The following is a 19,411-nucleotide window of genomic DNA, read 5'->3' on the forward strand; positions in this document are numbered from 1 at the left end:
TAAATTGCTAATTGGGAAGAGGGCGCAATTTAATGGAAATTAAACAGAGTCCCATGTCGTGCGTGTTTAACCTGGTGTTTCCCAGCGCTGGCAGGGCTGAGAACGATCCCGCTCTTAAACTGAACTGTGCTTCATTTCGGGGCCTTGGCGAGGTATTCCTTACCAAGGCCGCACTTAGTCCCATTGGCTCGCCAGTGCAGGAAGAGATCAATGGCGCGCCAATCTCTGAACCACCCAACCTGGTCTCTGGATCCCCCAACACCCCAATAACGGAGTCATCAAGCCCCCCCTACACCTCACCTCATAAGGGTAGGGCACCCCTGGCACGGGCATGATTCCACCTGAGCAGGATGGCACCCAGGTGGCACTGCCAGGGTGCAAAGCTGGCATTGCAATGGTGTCAGGGTGGCATTGGGATGCCAGGTTACCACCATGCCCAGAGCCTGACCTACCAGCGGCCCCCGATTGGCTGGGAGACTCCCCCCAAAGAGCTGGGACTCCGAGGTGGGGTCGTTAGGTCCTGGGCGATGGGCAGATACGGCATGGACATATTCAGGTGAGACTACGTGCTCACTTGTATATGCAGTTCTGGGTCCTGACCCTCAATGGGTGGGATCCAGATCGCGATGCCTCGCCAGATCTCGCTAGACCTCCGCGATGTGTGGCCAGGCCGGCAAATCTCGCAAGATTTACTGGCCTCGTCGCATCCCAAGTCGGGTTCAGTATGGCCGATAGATTGCGCCCTTATAATTCAGAAGTGGGGGAATGTTTTCAACGCTTTGTGGCCTATAAATGAACCTCCTGCTCAAACAGAGGGGCTCTGCACCTGCACAACGTTCCTGCCCAACTACAGTGCCATTAACATAAGACTTCAGAGCACAAGTGTTTAAGAAAATTAAATTTCATTTGTAAATGTTTCACATTGCATTGTTTCACTTTATTCATGTGTACATCATCATTATTTGGCACTGGCTTGAGACTAGCTTATTAGTAAGAGAGCTAAATGTACTGCCGTGCTGCATGCTTGACATGCATTGTTAGAAGGGAGTTGAGGACGCTTCCTTTATTGTGGAAGAAACAATGCTGTGTTTTTCTTTATTGAATGTTCATATCTGTGTCCAGTGTTGTACTTGCCACATACTGGGACTTGAACTTGCAGGTTCAGCAGGCCCTCCTTTATGTGCATTGTAAAGCACATTCTCCCAGCTCACTACCAGTAAGGATAGAGATGTTGTTAGTAAAATCAAAGCCTTCGAAGGACTCTGCCAACTGGACACGCATTTAGACAGTAATCACATTTTGTTACCTTGTCTGACTGTTCCCGCCGTTCCTACCCCCGCCCCGCCACACATACACACACCCAGGACACAAGACTCTTCCTACTTCACTCCTGCATGCCTCTCCGACCCTACCCTCTCTCCTCCCCGGGATCTCTCTTCTGCCGATCCCATTTCACAAGCCACCTCACCACTGCCACGCACTCGGCGGTCCCAATCCCCCTTGCAAGGTGCCATTCTCCCCCCCCCCCCCCCCCCCCCCATTGTGCTGCAGAGTTAAACCAGGGAAACCGTTGACCTTCTGAGCAACTGCACAAAGGCGCCACCTTTTAAACAATGGCGAACCAGTTGTCACGAGGTTCCCATGTGCTACTGACTTAAACCCAAGGGTAAGACTTTATTAAAAACTGTTTCACGTTAATGAGTATTCCTGGTATGCAAATGTATTACTAAGACCTGCCACAGGCACTGCATTTCAACCTGCCGTCGGGAAATCTAAATTTCACCTCCAACCTAATGAAGTCACACATCGTCACTCTTGCGGGCTCCATAAATTCTCCCCCACCCACCCCCATGCCCCACACCACCCGGTGCGTAACACTGTCAGTTCTTTTTTTAAACCGATGAAAGTAAGTGATATTATGCTATTCAGCAGTTTTTCTCCACTGGTGAATCTTGTAAATGCTAATTTTACATGTTGGGAATGTTTTTAAAAAGAAATTGAGGCCTGGTATCAGTAAACACGATGAAGCTCTTGCAGAGCAGTTCACCTACCGTTTCTTTATTCTGCATCTAAATGTGCTAACGTTTAAATGAAAGTGAAACTGAAGCAGCTGTCGGTGTTTCGTGGTATTTTCATCAGATTGTGACTTTTTCATGAGGCTCTTTGACCATGCGTCTGGGAACAGATAATTCAGGTTCAACATATATCTTCATGAGGGCTGCCAGGCAGCTCTGCTGAAGCTGTGGTGTGCAGTGCAGCCAGGGCTGTGACGTGCCTTAATGCTATCATGGCTGAAAGATATTTAGCTGGCCCAAGATTGCCTGAATGCAGTCTTTCTTTTAAATAAAAGTCCTATGTACGTGGTATTACACTGCTGTTCCCTACTGCATGATAATACAAAGATGTGCTGCACAGCAATATCTAATTATTTATTTCCCAAACCATAACCGTTTTCCTTTCAGATGGGTGCCCCTCCCCCATCCATGAACAACTGCTTACATAACAAAGGAGTCAACTTTCTTACTGAGCTAGAAAGACTTGAGGCAAATTTATCTTTTGGATGCTTTACTCTCTTTTGAAGGAGGGGTAAGGAGAAATTATGCTTGGTATTTATGGACATTCGTTGGTGTTCAAGGTTAATTTTGTTGACGCTTTGAGATTTTAGATCTGTGTTTTGCATTAGGTGCATTCATACATTAACCCTGTGAGAACCGCAGTATTCAGTGCAAAAGCTGTCTTTAAAAGAACAAATTTAATTTTTGTTAAGAACTCCAATGTGTACATTTTTGATGGGGGGTAATGTTGGTTTTCAAGAAAATGTACAGACAGCAGGTGCTGGGCCGATCGTCACAAACAATTTACCTTCATTTCCCCACCAACCAGTGTCTGGAAATGACTGTTTGTAACCTTAGCATCCTGTTCAACACTGAGCTGTCCTACTGACCCCGTAGCTTAACCCATCACCAAGATTGCCTGTTACTTCTACCTCGTGGTGCTCATCTTCGCCCCTGCCTCAGCCCACCTGCAGTTGAGGCCCTCAACCATGCCACATTCCAACAGCCTTGGCTATTCCAATGCTCTCCTATGCTGCCCAGCCTCCCACATTCCATTATCTGTCAACATGAGCTAATACCGCCCGTATCCTAATGCGCACAAAGTCCTCTTTTGAGTGCCCAATTATTTTTTCCCAATTAAGGGGCAATTTAGCGTGGCCAATCCACCTAGCCTGCACATCTTTGGGTTGTGGGGGTGAAACCCATGCAGACATTGGGAGACTGTGCAAACTCCACATGGACAGTGACCCAGGGCCGGGATCAAACCCAGGTCCTCAGTGCTAACCACTGCGCCACCCTAGTCAAACTTTTATTTTAAAATTCTCATCCCTGTTTTCAACTCCCTCCATGTCCTCACACCTCCCTCTCTCTGTAATCCCCTTGAACCCCACAACCATCCTAGATTTCTGCACAATTCTCTTCCCCCTTGATTATCGCTGATTTCCATCTCTCTCAATCATTGTTCAACAAAACCTCGAACTGTCTGTAGGCCTAAACTCCGAAATTTGCTCTCTCAAACTCCCTCCTTTGGGACACTCTTCAAGATCTACTTCTATAATCAAGCCTACTTCGCCATCTCAGAAGAAGGTGCGATTCAGTGGCCACGTTGTGCTCGAGCGAGAACACAATGTGGCTGGGAGACCCCGGGTGAAGCCTCACACGGGCCTCGTGGCAGCTTTCGCGCCTAGTGGGATATACCCAAATCCCAGGAGGTGTCGGAATCAGAACTCTGCCCAAAAGGGTTGGGACAAAACGGCACTCCCTCGATCTATTGAGAGACTGCAGCTGAGCGCCGATCAGTACTGGTCCACAAGAACGTGGACCAGATAGAACAGCACCCGGGGGATCTCCCAGGCCATTGGAGGGGTGGTCAAGGATAGTGCATGGAACGTGGGCACATTGGCACTGCCCAGCTGGCACCTTGGCATTTCTACCTTGGCACTGCCAAGCTGGCAGGAGCACTGTCAGTATGCCAGGGTGGAAGTACAAGGGTTCCCAGGTGCCAGTGTGGCACTGCCAAGGGTCAGGACCTGAGGGGGGCCATGCCCATGAAGGGAGCGTGGGGGTGGTTTGAAGGGTGGGGATGTGCAGGCAGGTAGGTAGGCACCTCGGGGAGGTTGGGGAGTGACAGGTGGGGGTCCTGGATGGGATGGTGCTGTAAGGGGGCTTGGGGGGACCTGAAGGGGAGGCACCCAAGGACTACATAGTGGGGTGTCCTCACAAGGGTGTGTGCGGTAGTGCCCATGTGTGTGGGGGGTGACATGGCCCATTGGTGGGGGGGGGGGGGGGGGGGGCGGTGTGGGGAGCCCACAAACTCACAGATCAGGGCGCCGTTTCAAAGGGGCTGGTTTAGTGCACTGGGCTAAATCGCTGGCTTTTAAAGCAGACCAAGGCAGGCCAGCAGCACGGTTCAATTCCCGTACCAGCCTCCCCAAACAGGCGCCGGAATGTGACGACTAGGGGCTTTTCACAGTAACTTAATTGAAGCCTACTCGTGACAATAAGCAATTTTCATTTTTTCATTTTTCAAATTGGCGGCCGATCTGAGTTCAGCTCCTCAGTGCTGAAATAAAATCCACAACGTGTGTGCTAAACTGGTGCAGAACTCCTCGGGGCCCAAAATAGTGACGAAGGTGCCGATTCTTTTGCCACGTTGCGCTCGAGTGAGAGGGGATGTGGGGGACCTACAAACTCACTTAGAGATCGGGACACCCTTTCAAAATGGTAGCTGGATCTCTTGAGTTCAGCTCCCCAGTGCCAAAAGCAATTCCAAATGTGGGCTAAACTGGTGAGAAACTCCCCAGGGCCCAAAGAAATTGACTTAAGTGTCATTGAAAAGCGATGGGGAATTCACTGGCAGAATGGCGGGAAACTCCCTGAAAAACCCGCCACAAATGAACATTTTCCATTGAATGTCCGACTGATTGATAATGTTCTGTGAAGCGCCTTGGGGCATTTTACTACATTGAAGATTCTATATTATAAATGCAAGTAATACAACTCCACAAGTACTAAATTTGAAACTGAGGACCCCTTTCTGTGCTAAGGTGTGGAGACTTAGTTGAGGCAGTGCTGTACAAATGGTAATTGGATTTGTGGTTGTACTGTCTCCACTTTCCAGTAACTGCAGGCACATTCCAGCTCCCCTCGTGAACCCTGACTGCAGGCCCCTAACAAAATTAAAATGCATGCACTCTGGAGTACTTTGAACACTTGATTAGAGTAGCATTTCCGAAGGAAGGGGAGGTGCAGATTTTCAGCTGAAAATGATCACCGTCCCATTCTTTAGGTGTCCTGTTCATAAGCACTGCTGCTGCAGTGAAACTTGTTCAGTCAGTTTTTCACAGAGGGTTTGTGAACTTCAGTTTCGCGAACAAAATTCAATAGACTGGGAAATTAGAATACAATTCAGTAGCTTTTAGTTTCTCTTTTCCTGTAATATTATGAGGCCATGATGATGAACTTGAGGCAAAACTACCTTACGTTAATCACAGCACAATCGTACAACATAAATGCAGCTGATTTGTGGTTGTCATGTAAGTGTAAATTTGCGTGTTAGGCATGGCTCAGTGTAAGCACTCCTCAGAAGGTTGTGGGTTTGTGTCTCTCTCTGGAGACATTTTTTTCCAAGCTTCTTCAGGATTGAAGTCACAATGCCTGAGGTTGTGTACATTGGGCCAAAACGGGCTTGTGTGACTACAAGCGGAGGTGAGGGACGTTGGTGAGCTCCTGGGTGGATGGGGAGACGTTTGTTTTCCCTGATTCACTGAGCTTCAGGGAAGGTGGCTGCAACATGGCAGACAGTGGCAGGGTGGGGGGGGGGGGGGGGGGGGGGGGGGGGTGGTTGGGGGACGGTTGGGGGATGGTGGACCCAGGGTTGCGTCTCATTGCAGCGTTCGGTTGAACATCAATCCATCGAATGTGACCATTTCTGGTCAGCACCTGGTCGGTACTCGGCCACGGAGAACTCAAGAGTCATTGGTAAAGTCCGTGATACGAGTGCTGAAGCTTCCCAACTGGTATTTGCCAGTTTCTGGATCAAGTTGACTCTTTCTTGGTGGCTACCTTACCTTCAGGTTATATTAAATTGAAAGGATTGCGTGCGGTCCAGCTACACTAAGTCGGACTGAGATCATATTGCAAAAGATTACCGCAAAAGGTCCCATTCAGGGTGAGATTAGCATTCTTGTTATCAAGGTGAATTGTGGTGACTGTTGTTTTGTCGGAACTTGGTTTGAGCCTCCATTTCAGAGAGTCGTAGAATCCCTACTGTGCAGAAGGAGGCCATTCAGCCCATCGGGTCTGCACCGGCCCTCTGAAAGAGCACCCTACCCTGGCCTACCCCACCCTAATGTAAACCCATAACCTAATCTGCACAGCTCGAGACACTAACGGACAATTTAGCGTGACCACTCCAGCTAACCTTCACATCTTTGGACTGTGGGAGGAAACACGATCACCCAGAGGAAACTCGCCCAGACACTGAGAGAACGTGCAAACTCCACACTGTCACTCAAGGCCAGAATCGAACGCGGGTCCCTGGCACTGTGGGACAGCAGTGCTAACCACTGTGTCACTGAAACTGCTCAGACATGGTGTTGAGGTTCATGTACAAAGTGAACTTGGTGTCATCAAGGGTGGCTGCTTGTGTTGCCAAAATGAGATAGTTTGTACATGCATATGTGTGACTTTGTTGGCAGCATGTCGCTTATGTAGATGTTGAAAAGTATGGGTGCTAGTCCTGGTCCGTGTGGCAGCCCATTGTTGAGAAATTGAGGTGAGCTACCTTTATTGCTGAAATGGACATGTGGCTGTCTATTGCATAATATTTTGGGGCAGATGAAATTAAATGAAAAATGAAAATCGCTTATTGTCACGCGTAGGCTTCAATAAAGTTACTGTGAAAAGCCCCTAGTCGCCACATTCTGGCGCCTGTCCGGGGAGGCTGATTCTTGTGAGTTTCTGCACCAGGTATTTAATCCAGACCATGTAATTGACTGATGAAGGCCTACTTCACCAGTCTTGAGTTACCTCTGGACATGTCTCCCGCCATGGGCGCAATTCTCCGCACTCACGACGGTGCGGAGAATAGCGGGGTTCGTAAAATTTTACGGCCACGCTAGTCTGACGCCCTCCCGCTATTCTCCCCCCCCCCCCCCCCCCCCCCCCACGCCTGACTCCCGATACGAATCGCTGCCGCCGTTTTTTTACGGCCAGCAGCGATTCTCAGCTGGCCGATGGGCCGAGTTCCAAGCCCTTTACGGCTGTTTTTACGAACGGCAAACACACCTGGTCTGGCCGTTCGTAAAAACAGCCGTAAAGTGCCGATTTTTAAAACCATGGCACCGATTGGCACGGCAGTACCACGGACGTGCCAAGGGTGCCATGGGCCCGCGATCGGTGCCCACCGATCGCTGGCAGCGGGTCCGATACCCGCGCACTCTTTGTCCTTCCGCCGCCCCGCTGTATCAATTCGCGGGGCGGCTGAGGGGCATCCCGGCCCGCGCATGCGCGTGTTTCGCGCAAATGCGGGATGACGTCATCCGCGCATGCGCGGGTTGGAGTCTTCCAATCCGCGCATGCGCGGCTGACGTCATGTGACGCGTCAGCCGGCGCAAACTCTGGCAAGCGGGCTTAACGAAATTCGTTAAGCCCGCGATGCCGGAGTTTACGGCGGCGGCATGCTAGCCCCGACCGGGGACCAGAATCGGTTCCCGGTCGGGGAGGGGGAGGCTGGCGTCAAACCCGCCCGGATTTGACGCCAGCCTTACGATTTCTCCCTCTCTGGGAGAATCGCGCCCCATGTTTTTGGGAAGCATCCTTTTGAAGAAACTCTGGCGGGATACTATCTTTGTCAGCTGCGTTCCCTTTCTTCATTGCTCCAATCTTTCCTTTGCAATCTGTGGGCTTTGAAACTTTTAAATCTTTTTGAAGCCTTGATTGGATTGGATTGGATTGGATTTGTTTATCCTCATGTGTATCGAGGTACAGTGAAAAGTATTGTTCTGCATGCAGTCCAGACAGATCATTCCAAAAAAACATAGGGCATATATAAATACACAAAAAAGCGCTTAGGACATACATAAATATGCAATGCAAATACATAGGCAAAGGCATCGGGTGAAGCATACAGGAGTGCACTGCTACCCAGCAGAGAAGATGCGTGAAGTGATCAGTTCAGTCCATAAGAGGGTCATTCAGGAGTCTGGTAACAGCGGAGAAGAAGCTGTTTTTGAATCTGTTAGTGTGTTCTCAGACTTTTGTATTTCCTGTCGATGGAAGAAGTTGGAAGACTGAATAACCCGGGTGGGAGAGGTCTTTGCTTATGCTGCTCGCTTTCCTAAGGCAACAGGAGGTGTAGACAGAGTTAATTGATAGGAGGCGGGTTTGTGTGCTAGACTGGACTGTGTTCATGACTCTGTAGTTTTTCACGGTCTTGGGCTGAGCAGTTGCCATACTAGGCTGTGATACAGCCAGATAGGATGCTTTCTATGGTGCAACTGTAAAAACTGCTGAGAGTCGATGTGGACATGCCGAATTTCCTTAGTTTCCTGAGAAAGTACAGATACACTCATGCTTTCTTGATTCTAGCGTCGACGTGGGTGCACCAGGACAGATTGTTGGTGATGTGCATGCCTAGGAATTTGAAGCTGTCAACCATCTCCACCTTGGCACCAGTGATACAGGCAGGGGTGTGTACAATACTTTGCTTCCTGAAGTCAATGACCAACTCTTTAGTTGTGCACCACTTGTCATTAATTAAATGCAGCTAATATTCAAGAATCAAAGTTGCCATTACTAAAATACCATTGAGTCGGAACACAGTGGTTTGCGGCCAATTTAGCTAATTTGGCTAGATAGCTGGTTCGTGATGCAGAGCAAGGCCAGTAGTGTGGGTTCAATTCCCATAGTGGCTGAGGTTATTCGTGAAGGACCCGCTTCTCAACCTTGGCCTTTGCCCGAGGTGTGGTGATCCTCAGTTTAAATCACCACCAGTCAGTTCTCCCCCTCAAAGGGGAAAACAGCCTATGGTCATCTCTGAGTATGGCAACTTTACCTTTACCTTTCCAACTGTGAAGAACATACTTGACCACATCCTCCCCAACCTGCGTGCTGTAGGTGCATCTGTCCATGACAGTATCGGTAGGAGTGACCATCCCAGTCCTTGTGGAGACAAAGTCCCATCGTCATATTGAGGATACCCTCCATTGTGCTAAATGGGACAGACTTCAAACAGATCCAGCAACTCTAGACTGGGCATCCATGAGGCACTGTGGGCCATCAGCAGCAGTAGAATTGTATTCAACCACAATCTGCAATCTCATGGTCCGACACATCCCCAAATCTACCATTACCACCAACCCAGGGGATCAACCCTGGTTCAATGAAGAGTGCAGGAGAGAATGCCAGGAACAACACCAGGCATACCGAAAAATGAGGTGTCAACCTGTTGAAGCTACAACGCAGGACTACCTGTATGCCAAACAGTATAAGCAGTAAGTAATAAACAGAGCTAAGTGGTTCCACACCAAACGCATCAGATCTAAGCTCCGCAGTCCTGCCACATCCAGATAAACTACAAGCTGCATCCCTTGTACAAAGCTTATCTTCCTGTCTTGGGGGTTAAATTCAAGGCTCATTTCTTCAAACTTGTGAAATATGCTGTTGATGAGGAAGTATATTAGCTCCCATCGTGAAGCTATGAGGGCAGTGCCTTGTAGGACCTTCAGATCACAAAAAAGGGAAATGTGCTTCTGAGGAATCCGATGTGGATTCTTAAGCTGAAATACCATTTAGTACATGTTTAATGTAAGATCCCAATTTGGTAAAGTAGTTGAAGCATGTGCTGGGAATGGTTGCCGACGAGATTGTTAAGTGGCAGAATGCCACTTAAAATGTCTGCTAGCATTAATTAAAGAGACTTCACAGTATTTTGGTTAATACTTGAACTAACATTACCACTTCGAAACATAATTATCTTTTACAGCTCATTTGTTTCTGTTGGAGTTTTGAAGACAACATTTGAAACCTGTTGGCAGACTTTTTGCCAAAACTCCACCAGAAATCTATCAACATCTGTGAAGGTTGTCTGAGAAATTTGTCTCAAAAAAAGTGAGTGTTTTGTTCCCCTATCTTCACGGACACTTTATACAGGAGTTTCCAAGGGAGGCAGTTCTTGGTCATGGGCATCTTGCTCGGGGCTCCGCTTGGTCTGCAGGAGGAGATGAAGCCAGGCAGAGTAACAGCAGTGCTGGAGGAGAGTGGGACACGCTAGTGATAAGGGCTCCAAAGTTAGTGTGTTTTGTTGCATGATCTACAATCTATTGATCATGAGAGACCAAACGTTCCACTCGGCAATTGTGCCAGAGGGTCAAGCTCAGGAGTCACCGGGGGCGGAGATTGAGGAGGACAGAGGGTGAGGTGGCCTCCCATTCCTTGCTGATACAGGTCATCCTATCTCCTCTGGGCCTCCTCTACCAGAATCTGCAGTGTTGTATTCGGGAACCTGTGCACCCTTTCATTCAGTCTCTGAGCCATCCTCAAACATACTGTTGTGTGTCCGCCAGAGTGCTCCACATCTACACCAACTGCTCCATCAAAATATAATAATAATAATCTTTATTGTCACAAGTAGGCTTATGTTCACACTGGAATGAAGTTACTGTGAAAAGCCCCCAGTCGCCACACTCGGCGCCTGTTCGGGTATGAATTCAGAATGTCCAATTTACCTAACGGCACGATCTTTTGGGACTTGTGGGAGAAAACTCGGAGCACCCGGAGGAAACCCACGCAGGCACAGGGAGAACGTGCAGACTCCACACAGACAGTGACCCACGCCGGGAATGGAACCTGGGACCCTTGAGCTGTGAAGCAATGGTGCACTCACTGTGCTACCATGCTGCCCATTATATGTCTGGGTGCTAATGATACAGGTGTTTGCCGAGGCATGTTCAAATGGTGCTCCTCCACTATTAGGTGTAAAATTGCATGATAATTTAATGTCAAATTCCCCAATTGACGGGGGTGTCTTGAAGGTGTCTAAGGATGGGCAGGTCCAAGCTATTGCTAATAAGAATTATTACTCTGTGCATTGCTGCGCCCCATCAAATGAGGCGGTGGGGAAAGCGATATTTGAGGGACTGGTAACCATTAACTGGGAGCTGCGTTTCAGAGATTGTCCTCGTTACTGAATGAAGTTTTGTGTCAGTATGTTTGGGGTGATGATTTAAGTCCCATATGTGTGCACAGTACTCAGCTGTCGAGAAGAACAAAGCTACGACAAAAGTACGAAGAATGGTTGGTTTTGTACTCCAGCTTGTGCTGAGGAGTTTATGGATGATGTTCACTCATGTTGTGGTTTTTTTGGCAGTCTTTTGGAGTTGGTGATGGTAAGCTAGGGAGGGGTCAAGGGGCACTCCAAGTTAGGCGGGAGTCGTCAGATCAAGCCAAAAGAAAATGGCTCGTCAGTTGTCAGAAGTAACAACCTGGCAACCCATTATTTAATGCCCACTTATATTTGCAAATCAAAGCAATTATCATTACTTCGTCCAGTATAAACAAAAATAACAACTGCTACAGCATTTCATAATGACACGTGAAGTAAGCAATAGCTTTTGTAATAGCCTTTTATATGGTTCCCATCTCCAAACCATGATTCCGGCATTGTTCACAAGACATCAGTGGTATTTAAATCACATATCTACCAGAAAGGCCCACCTGCCTCCATCAAAATTGCCGAGGTTCGTAAATGCTCACTTCCACAACGGTGCTGACAACGTTAGGGCAATGGCATACGAGCTCCCATTCTGTTTCCTTTGCTACACCAATGAGAATTGCCAGCAGTGGAAATGGGGGTGGGAATCGTGTATCCGAATCCCACCTGTGATTTCTGACCCAATGCCCCACATTAAACTAGTGGAGGCGAGGTCATTGAATCTATTCAAGGCAGAGCTAGACAGAGTTTTGATGGATAAGGGAGTCGAGGGTTATGGGGACAGACAGGAAAATGGAGTTGAAAATGAAAATCGCTTTATTGTCACGAGTAGGCTTCAATGAAGTTAATGTGAAAAGCCCTTAGTCGCCACATTCCGGCGCCTGTCCGGGGAGGCTGGTACGGAACCACAACCAGATCAGGCATGATCTTATCAAATGGCAGAACAGGCTTGAAGGACTGGATGGCCTAGCCATGCGCCAAAATTCTATTAAGACAGGAGAATCCAGCCTGTTACGTTCGATGAGTTGCTGACATACAGCCCTGGCTGCGCACTATTGTTGCAAATCTCCCATTGCAAAGGGACTCTTTTATGTCACTTGAACAATATTTTTTGACTCTGCTCTGTTAGCAACAGCTAATTCACCTGTCATTCACCTATGCTTATGGACAGCAGAGGTTTGTTGATTATGTATGGGACCCCTGGGGAGTTGGTGTCTACAAACAATGAAGTACTTTTTGAAGGGTTGTTGCTGATGTAATGTAGGAAATGCGATAGGCAAGTTGTGCCCAGGAAACTCACACAATGACTTGGTGAAATGCTGCTTAATCATAGAATCATAGAATTTACACTGCAGAAGGAGGCCATTCGGCCTATCGAGTCTGCACCATCCTTGGAAAGAGCACCCTACATCTACACCCTATCCCCGTAACCCCACTTAACCGTTTTGGACACGAGGGCAATTTAGCATGGCCAATCCACTTAACCTGCATATCTTTGGACTGTGGGAGGAGCACCCGGAGGAAACCCACACAGACATGGGGAGAACATGCAGACTCTGCAAAGACAGTTACCCAAGCCGGAAATCGAACCTGGGACCCTGGAGCTGTGAAGCAACTGTGCTAACTACTGTGCTACCATGCTGCTTGAGCAATATATATCGGTCATGATACTAGGCGGACCCCATGCTCTACTCTAAACTGAGCCACAGGATCACTTGTGTCCATCTGAACTCGGTTTAACATCAGACCTGACTGGAGTAAATTGTTAAATGCCCTAGGTGAGATTAACCTGGTTTAGCACAGCTGACTGAGGTCAGGGGTCAACATAAAGATCTCTTTATGTTTGTAAATCAGTGCCACGTCACACGGTGCATTTACCCACTGCACTTTCAGCATTTTACATACTGACTCAGTAGGCTTGCTGTGCAATAACAAGCCTTTATTCTGAGAAGTCCATTTGGGACTGGTAAATCTGTCCAGACAAATTGGCAAGGACAGCAGTTTTTTAAAATATTGCAATTCTCGTTTGATTAAAACACCCGCATGTTTGTGATATGGACTGTAAATAATAGTGTATGGTTAGAGAGCTGTTTGATTTGTGGATATTTCAGGGTGAACTAGTGATTTTGATGTGTGCCGCTGTGCTTGTGCTCATGGGATATGGTTGTGCCACCAGAACTTTGACAGTTATCTGATTTGGATGGGGGTTCACCTGTATTTTAGACGTGTGAACCTTCGTAGAGGCTGTTGCGGCTGTAAGCCCCGGGTACATAACTTCCTTGGCTTGAACTATCTTTCTTAGTGTCCCAATCGACTTATGACCAGGTGGATACTTTCTGCCACCACCTTTGTGAGTTATATCAATACAGGATGTAATAATGGGTTCATGAGCTTTCTCCAATCCAGGGGACCACCTTGTCCCAAGAGATTGTCTGATGGATTTGATTTAATGGGGTTCTTGGGAGGTTTTTTAAAAATCTTGCACCGCACTTTTTGTAATTGCAAATAAAGTTTTGAGTGAGTACAATCAATAATATTTAACACAGAAACAGAAAATACTGAACAATTTCAGCAGGTCTGACAGCATCTGTAGAGAGAAAAGAGAATTAACCTTTCGAGCCTGGATGACTCTTTGACAAATCTAGAGGGAACTGGAGATGGGGTCAGATTTATGCTATAGTTGGAGGGGGGAGGGCATGGAGATATTAGGAGAATAGGGTGGCAAGGTAGCACAGTGGTTAGTACAGTTGCTTCACAGCTCCAGGGTCCTTGGTTCGATTCCCGGCTTGGGCCACTGTCTGTGCGGAGTCTTCACGTTCTCCCTGTGTCTGCGTGGGTTTCCTCCAGGTGCTCTGGTTTCCTCCCACAGTCCAAAGATGTGCAGGTTAGGTGGATTGGTCATGTTCAATTGTCCTTAGTGTCCAAAAAAGGTTGGGTGGGGTTAATAGGTCACGGGGGTTGGGTGGAGATGTGGGCTTGGATAAGGTGCTCTTTCCAAGGGCCGGTGCAGACCCGATGGGCCAAATGGCCTCCTTCTGCACTGTAGATTCTATGATTCATATGGGGCTGGATATGGGGCCAGTGATAGATGGAGATTGACAAAGATGTCGTGGACAGAAAGATACAAGGAATGTATATGGGGGTGATTAAAGCGAAGGGCAACTAGGAACAGTTGGCCCAAGTACGGTAGGCGGGGGGGGGGGGTGCAATGGTGAGGGAAAAACAGATCAATGGAAGAAATTAAAATAAATTGGTGGAAATAAAAATGTGTTGAAGGTGAAGGAGAGAGTTCACAGTCTGAAGTTGTTCAGGGAAGGCTGTAACGTGCCTCATCGGAAGATGTAGTGCTGTTCCTCCAGTTTGCGATGGGCTTCACTGGAACATTGCATCAGGCCAAGGATGGATATGTGAGAGCAGGACGGTGAATTGAAATGTCAAGTGGCAGGAAGGCCTGGGTCCTGTTTGCAGACGGACCGGAGGTGTTCTGCAAAACGGTCACCCAATCTGCATTTAGTCTCTCCGGTGTAGAGTAGACCGCACTGGGAGCAGCGAATGCAATAGACCAGATTGAAGGAGGTGCATGTGAGGCGCTGCCTCACTTGAAGAATGTTTAGTCCCTGCAATAGTGAGCAGGGAAGAGGTGATGGGGCAGGTGTTACACCTTCTGCAATTGCATGGAAAGGTGCCATGGGAAGAGAGGGGGGTGTTGGGGTTGATGGTGGAGTGGACTAGGGTATCCTTTTCTCATCCTTTTTTTTACATTGCTTTACTGTTCGTAAAAAGATGTAAGATAATTAGAGATGAAATTATTATCTGCTATCAAAGGGCAATCTTATAAATGAAATTTAGTTATAGGCTACAATTGTACCGCCTCATCGCACCATCGAGTCGGGCGCGATGAGGCTGTTAAAACCTGAGCGAGGTCTCTCACAAGATTTAAGACGCTCGTGAGACCCTAATGAGATCTCGTGAGGCGTCACGATCTGAATCTCGCTCCTACCGAGCGGGATCAAGATTTGCATATTTAAGTGAGCAGCAGAAAACAAGGCCAGCAGCGCGGGTTCAATTCCCGTACCAGCATCCCCAAACAGGCGCCGGAAGTAATTTCACTTGAAGCCTACTTGTGACAATAAGCAATTTTCATTTCATTTCAGTTAGCTTCGCTTAAATATGTCTACATCAGGGAGGCTCGGGGCACAGTGATTGGCACTGCTGCCTCACAGGCGTTGAGGGTCTGGGTTCAAACCGGCCCCTGGTCACTGTCCGTGTGGAGTTTGCACATTCTCCCCGTGTCTGCGTGGGTCTCACCCCCCAACCAAAGATGTGCAGGGTAGGTGGATTGGCCACGCTAAATTACCACTTCATTGGAATTTTTAAAAAAATGTTACGAAAAAATATGTCTACGTTGGATTATGCCGAGGTGGGGTTTCAAATGCCCGTGCCTGGGATACCTCGTCTTTGTACCGTTTAGCACTGGTTTCCACCTAATGTGGAGGTGTAATGGCAGTTTGGTGGGGGGCGGGGGTCTCCCAGGTGATTGGAGGCCCCCGAGCGATCAGGGTCTGGGAAGGATGCTACCCTGGCACCACTGATGCCACCTTAGGATGCACAAGTGACACTACCAGGCTGGCAGGGGCACAGCCAGGGTGCCAGTCTGGCAGTGCTAAGGTGCCCAGGTGTCAGGTTGTCCTTGTCAGGAATCGGGCCCAGGGTGTCCTGCCCTTATAAGGTGGGGTGAAGTAGGTGGGGGTAAAGGACCCCCTAATCAGTAAATTGGGACAATGGAGGGTTCAGAGCCTGCGATGGGGGTCGTGGGGGTGCGGTCAAGAGATCGGCCGATCTCTTCCAGTACTGATGAGTTCAGCTCAGCCAGTGCAGGAAGTGAGGTAAGCGCGGCCTCGGCAGGGTGTTCCCTGCATAAGCCCCTGAAAAAGAGTCCCGTTTGAGAACGGCATCTTTCTCAGCACTGCAGGCTCTGAGAAACACCCGCTATTCGCGTCCAAAACTGGACTCTTGTCTTTGTAAATCATTAAATCGCGCCCATAAAGTCAGTATTAATGGTGGTTTTAATGTGATTATCGATGTTGCGTAATCTTTAACTTTTTTGAAAATTAAACCAGGGGTGGAATTCTCCCAAACCCCCGTTGACGGGTTCGATGGCGGGCATGGGGGAGAATATGGCAGGGCGCCCAGCAATTGGTTTCACGGCAGTGTAAATGTACAGCAGAATCTTCCGCTGGCGCCCGCCATGGTTCATCTGAAAACCTGCCTGAGGCCAGCATGAACCTCATTTGCATTCCGTTCATAAGATGCAGATGAAATACTGTGCGTTTGAGCTATTGAACATCAAACAGTTAATTTGCAGTGGCCCAAACTGGGAAGCTGTCTGCAGCGATAACACCCCTCCCCCATCCCATTCTTTTTTACGCTTTATCCAAGCTCATGGGGAAACTTGTTTTATCCCTTTCACAGGACTTTCCAGGCTTCCACTATCTTGTCAGTGAAACTTTGTGTGATATCATCTGTTTGGATTGAAAATCTGCTGGATTCTTATTGATGCATAAGGTTTGCAGTGGCCTTTCTTAAGTGGTGAAAGATAAACCAGCAGTGTTTAAAAAAAATATAATAAAAATTAGCCCACGTACCCACGATTACTGACTGTTGGTGTCTAAACTGCTAAATTGAAGGTCAGGACCCTGAAGAAAGAGGACGAGCCAATTAGCAGAATACACTTTTGTTTCTAAAATGGCTTCTTTTAAAGGGTGTGGTTAAAAACAGCAAAAACAACTGGTATGTTTGATCTGCATTCTCTGTGCTGTGGCTCGTCAGATCCCATAAATCCCAATAAAAACCTCTGTGAGTCTTCCTGGCTAAAAGTAGTAAAGGAGTTTGATTTACTGGTTTAACAGCGAGCATCTGATCTGACAGCTTTAAAGAAAACAGATTTTGTGGTACCTTCTAATTATTTTTTTTGTCTCTTTAAGTAAAATCTAAATCCTGTTGACTGCACTGTCGCTGAATGTTCAAAAATATGAGCAGATAATTTTAGCACAACAGTTTCTCAGTGATTTTATTTCTGTTAGGACACCGCAGCCATTTCATTCTGTACTATCACAAACCTTTATTACAATATTGACTTTCCCAGAGATCACAGCAACATGCTGGCAAAAATAAAGGTAGGGAAACTGTCAGGTTTTATTTAGATATGATTCTGCAGGCGCGGTGTTTCAAAAGAACAGTTTAAAATCTATTTTTTAGGTGAAAAATTTGCAATAATGTGGCATAAGCTAAGGGAAACACTGGGCAATATGTGCTGCAGTACAGGTTTCCATGGCTGTATGTGGGGTGGCTGGAACCGGCTGGAACTGGTTTGAAGCAGATCAGCTTCATGAACAATGCAGCCACTGAGCTACATTGCTTCCTTCTTCATGGCAGCAATACAAGAAGCTTGCAGAAAGGTACCATCCAAAACAGCATGATTGCACCCTAGACACATTATTCTGGTATGTGGATAGTATGCTAAATACTTTATAAATGGGTATGTTTGTGGTATCTTTGAAAAAAAAGAATTGTTTCACTGTCTGGAGGTAAAGGATTCAAGCATGAAGAAGGGTTTGTGTGCTCCCTTTTACAAAAAAAAATGGTGGATTGGGGTCATCTGTTACTTTCTAAGAAACAAAGTGTATATGGGTCAGCAGTGTATATTTAAGTCTGAAACCAAATTTTTTGTTGTTGTGCAAATTAGAATACTGCAAGTGGGACATTTTGTGCATAACATTGGGGCAGAAAAGACATGCTTTGCTGGCTTGCTAGCAGAGAAGATGGAGGTTTTATTTTCCTTTGGTGCTGCTCTTTTCAGTTAAATAATATGTATATTTCCTGATGTAGTGGTTAGGAAATCTTTAATTCTAGGGGGAGGGGGGGAAGCCACAGTCTTGTACTATCACACAGCAGACTACATGAACCGTGTCCTCTACTTTATGCAAGTTACCATGCCAGGAGAATTATGGTCATGAATTTAACCAGTTGAATTTATCAGGTATTGTGAAATATTAAAAAAAATGATTCTTGATCTGCGTGCTTTAGCTATCAGCCATGTGTATATATATATTTTTAATTGATGTATGTGTGTATCTGTTTATAACTTGAGTATCAGCACAAAGCCTTCTGGGGCTACTGATTGACACCTCCCTTTAAAAGCCACAGACGCAGCACCCTCCAAGCTTTAAAAAGGAGGAAATGTTCTTTGTTTTCATTCAATTCTCTGGAGAGATTTCCCAGCTACGGCCACCAGTTTTCTCAAAAACTGCAAACCTAAATTGAAAATAATATACAGAACATGCACACATTATTAAAAGTGGCTAAATTCAAGCATTTTTGTTAACAAATTGGAAACTTTCCCCTGAGCTGAGGCATTCAGGCCTGTCGCCCAATGATTTTTCTCCCCCCTCTTCCTTCCTCTCTGGATTACAGTACTTAACCTTTGCTGCCAGTCGTCCAGGCAGGCCTTTTATCTTACTAAAAAACATTGGTATTCTCATTAAAAATGAGACATATGTAGCCACCAAGATTTTGAACGGGGTTTTCACCTCGTTTTGAAGAATCCTGGAAAAGGGAAAATGCCGACAGTGCTTGGATACGCCTGAGTGGTGGTGGTGGTGGCCTAGTTCAGGGTAAGTAACTGTGATGGTTAAACAGATAATTTTATTTCCTTAAATATTCTCTCTGCTTTCACTGTCTCTCCAGTGTTTTCAATAATGGGCTCTTGCCTTGGAAGGGTGTAACGTCGTAGGGTCACTGGCCTGCTGGTGTCAGCACAAAAGTCAAAATGCAACAGCCGAGGTCCTGAGGCCTATACTTCCCACTGTGACATTTTGGAGCATTGTGAACATGTTTTGTTAGAAATTAAATAGGACTATATTTTTAAAAAAAATTAACATTCAGATAAAATTGACCATGGGTCAGTGCAGCACAGTTCCTTGCAGGATGAACTCAGCTGTGTGCTTCCTCACACAGGAAAGAAGGAATTATTGTCTTCTGCATCACCCTATAATGAGTCTGCTTTTGGGTTTCAGAATGACATTGCTCAGAACGGGATGTTGCCTCTCCTATTTACTAAAACAAACGTCAGTTGTTATATATA

At 47.0% G+C, this 19,411-nt stretch overlaps 1 protein-coding gene and 1 long non-coding RNA gene across 6 annotated transcripts in view; one reads left to right on the forward strand and one right to left on the reverse strand.

Annotated features, from left to right (window-relative positions):
* znf532 (zinc finger protein 532) overlaps positions 1 to 19,411 on the forward strand; it is a 212,832-nt gene that overhangs the window by 57,189 nt on the left and 136,232 nt on the right. Inside the window, exon 1 of one of the 5 annotated variants that reach the window (XM_038790599.1) lies at positions 17,382 to 17,444. The exons of 2 other annotated variants lie outside the window; for them this stretch is intronic. The gene's annotated coding sequence lies outside the window, so the exon portion shown is untranslated. Of the gene's footprint in view, positions 1 to 17,381; positions 17,445 to 17,651; positions 17,772 to 18,729; positions 18,942 to 19,411 lie in introns of those variants that run through there. 2 more of the 5 variants (XM_038790595.1, XM_038790598.1) reach the window with 2 other exon arrangements.
* LOC119962679 lies at positions 912 to 2,254 on the reverse strand. The gene is made up of 2 exons (XR_005459932.1): positions 2,052 to 2,254; positions 912 to 1,210 (listed from the first exon to the last, which is right to left on the reverse strand). It is a non-coding gene; the product is annotated as an uncharacterized LOC119962679 (long non-coding RNA).

This window comes from Scyliorhinus canicula, chromosome 3, assembly GCF_902713615.1.
Source record: "Scyliorhinus canicula chromosome 3, sScyCan1.1, whole genome shotgun sequence".
NCBI lineage: Eukaryota > Metazoa > Chordata > Chondrichthyes > Carcharhiniformes > Scyliorhinidae > Scyliorhinus > Scyliorhinus canicula.